Genomic DNA, 3,600 nt, shown 5'->3' on the forward strand with positions numbered 1-3,600 from the left:
GTGCCATAGGGTGTGAGTGTTGCTATCTAAAATACCTGCTTCACAGGTGGTGAAAAAAACACATAAATTGAGCTATTATGAAACTAATTTAGCATTGATTGGTACTATGAACTATTTGTTGAGGTTAATTCAGGTTTGTGTTTGAGTAATTTAATTTAAAGGATAAAAATATAAACTATTTCAAGTGGATTTAGGAATCAATAGTAGTGAATTGCACTTTGGTTTTCAAATAATCACAGAGTTGCCTGGAGAGGCAGTATCAGTTTATGGGCCTATTGTAGTTTTTCTCATATTAGACAGATCATTGGGATATTTATTGTTACTAAAGAAATCTGATGCATTCCCATAAATGAGAGTATAAAAAGTGGCTATGTAGTATTATTCAAGTTAAGTTGCGGTATTTATATGTTAGTTAAGTCAGAACTCTTTTCATGCCCAACTTTAGTCCAGTGTTTCATACAGTAATATCGCAGAGCTAGGTTGATTAATGATTGCAGTAGTAACTATTATTATTAAGAGGGAGGTACCATTTATCATCCTATGATTACTGATTTGTGTAAATGGTAAATACTCTACCTAAAAATTAGTTCGCCCGGTAGTCGTGTGTATACACTATTCAAAGGGAGTGTTAATGAAAGTGACTTTAGCTACTGATATTCAATTTCCTTGAACATAATATTTCAAATTATTATGCTTAATTAGGCTGGCGCCCGTTTGTTATTTCATTTGTATGCACTTCTCTATTTTCATTAACCCCAAAGTAAAGCCTGTTAAGTTTTTTATTGATTGCCATATATACGAAATTACTATTCGATACCCTCTGATCATTAGGTAAACACACGGTCAAAACACTAAAAATCCTCCCAGAGGGTAACGCAGTCTGTGAGCATAGCCTTATACTTGGCGCAAGCTTGCAAGAAAGGTGTTATAACTTTGGATAATGGGGATGAAATCATCCTCCAAAACCTTTTAGTACCATTCGACAGTCACCGTGCCATCAAGGAATATCGCACAAATTATTCCGTAGCTTGACATTGCACACCACACCAGTCACCACACCACACAGTCACACAGTCACCTCACAGTGGGTGAAGAGGCTTCTCGATCGCGGAATGCGAATTCTCAGTCCCCCAAATGTGCCAATTTTTCGTATTGACGAACCCATCCAAATGAAAGTGGGCTTCGTCGCTAAACCAAACCATAATACGCCTACTAATTCCCATCATGCCCTGCGGCCAACAGTGCAGTTTGAACGACCTAACGCAAACTGTTCAGAACTTTGTTTCATATAGTTCAATAATTCTGTCCCTGCAGTATACTTGCAAGTGCAATAAGGAGGCCACTTTGTACACCCGGAAAACACCTCCATTCTGTAACATCAGCTTCTCTACACTTCACTGTTGGCACTACACGAAGTGGTAGGTGACGTTCTCCAGGCTTTTGCTAGATCCAAACCCTTCCCTCGGATGACCACAGCGTGTAGCATGTTTCATCGCTCCAAATCACTCGTTTTCAGTCATCCAGTGTCCAGTTGCGTCACTCTGTACGCCACCTCATCTATCGCTTACCATCACTTAAAAAAAGCACTCCGTCGTCAGGCCACGAGTGACCTACCGGGACCATCCGACCGCCGTATGATCCTCAGTGGAGGATGCGTATAGGGGGGCGTGGGGTCAGCACACCGCTCTCCCGGTCGTAAGATGGTATGCTTGACCGAAGCTTCTATTATTCGGTCAAGTAGCTCCTCAGTTAGCATCACGAAGCTGAGTGCACCCCGAAAAATGGCAACAGCGCATGGCGGCCCGGATGGTCACCCATCCATGTGCCGACCACGCCCGACAGCGCTTAACTTCGGTGATCTCACGGGAACCGGTGTATCCACTGCGGCAAGGCCTTTGCCTATCGATTACCATGGACTACAAAAATTTGTGGCTTATGAGGATCTGCTCGACCATTCTACCCCATTCTTTGTAACTCCATACGAAGAGTCATTGTGCTCGATGGACTGCTGCTACCACTTCGGAACTCATGAGTGATTCCTTCTGCTGATCTCATGCCATTTTTTACGACGAATCTCCGCAATGCTTGACGACCCCGGCAATTGGTACATCAGCTCTGCCTGGTCTTGGTTTAGCTGTCGCTGTTCATTCACGTGTCTTCTTCACAACCGCGCCACCAACAGTTGGCTTGAGCAGCGTCAGAAAGGTTGAAAATGTCCCTGTTGGGTCTGTTACTCAAGTGTAATGCAGTCACTAGTCCACTTTCAAAGTCAGTGAGATTTTCTGCTCGACCCATTCTGCTGTTAATGCCCCTCTGCTGACAACACATCGCTACCCACCTTCTTCCATGCTGGCTAGTCCACCTCTTGTGACATCAAGTGGTCATTTCCACATTATGTAGCGGTGTCTGGATATTCTGGACGCATCTTCAGTGGAAGTCAGAGCCATGACGCCCAGCGAAGAAGTCGTGCAGTTTTCTTATGGGTAACTGACAGAAACATTTCAGACATACCGCTGCTCAGGCGTGCAGAATGTAAGCGCTGAGGACTGTTCAGGGCCATTCGATGAAATCTGAATGTGATTCAAAGCAGCATAGGGTGTTTATGCTTTTCCAGTTCTCCTATTTCACACTCTCCTGCAGCGTGTGAACAAGGGTATGTGACATCGACACATACGTGAATAAAACAATGGCCTCTTTGATACCCCCACTTTCACAACACCATCAGTACCACCTGTGTGCCATTGTTCAGCGCTTTAAAAATGCATTTGTACAGGAACAACCATTCATCGATTACTAAACCCGCGCCGGCGAAACATTGCACTTGACAGGTCACTTTTTGCCAAGTCAGGTTGGCTATACTGTAATAGCGATGTTGCAACAGCAGCCTATATACACACTGCAGACGATACAGTTTTCCGTCCCGTCTCGTAAATGCAAGCGTTTGAGCAATTACAGAGTATATAAAAACTCGTTTTTAGTTGTACTACAATGACAGGAAGTAAACAACTGTATAATAATGCACGTAAAAGCATAACAATGCACACCCTTTCGATAACGGAGCAAAGAAATACAGAAAACAAGCATCTGACGACTGGTACCTTAAAATCAATACTGTACATAGTTTACAAAATAAATAATAACCGAGACTGCAATAAATAACCAATATTAGTAATTTTTCACTCAGCAATTTACAGCGATAATGGCGCAATTCCATCCAGCTCGCCATCATTACTGTTGACCGATTCATCGCCAAAACCGTCTTCATCGTCGTCATCAGCAAGACAAACCATTAACTGTTCATGGCCACTTATAATGTCTTCTATTGTCTATGCTGCTCGTATAAGCTTCTCGACGTACTCAATTTTTTTCCTCCATGAGGCTGCATCCACAGTCACGAGAGCTTCACGCAACAGCTTTTCCACCTCTCTTATTGTAAAGGACTTGTCGTTCCTTATGTACATTTTTACATGATTCCATACTAACTCAATAGGGTTGAAATGGCAGTGATATTGTGGCAGGCAATACACTATGACCCTGCTCCTTGGCAATTTCGTCTACTACATATGTAGGTGTCGTAGGCTTATTTTCTTTAACAAGAGA

At 42.9% G+C, this 3,600-nt stretch overlaps 1 pseudogene; it reads right to left on the minus strand.

Annotated features, from left to right (window-relative positions):
* Nucleotides 1-1,782: 1,782 nt before the first annotated feature.
* LOC126102503 (5S ribosomal RNA) lies at nt 1,783-1,900 on the minus strand (annotated as a pseudogene).
* Between the last annotated feature and the right edge of the window lie 1,700 nt (nt 1,901-3,600).

The sequence above is a fragment of the Schistocerca cancellata genome, chromosome 9, assembly GCF_023864275.1.
Source record: "Schistocerca cancellata isolate TAMUIC-IGC-003103 chromosome 9, iqSchCanc2.1, whole genome shotgun sequence".
Classification (NCBI taxonomy): Eukaryota; Metazoa; Arthropoda; class Insecta; order Orthoptera; family Acrididae; genus Schistocerca; species Schistocerca cancellata.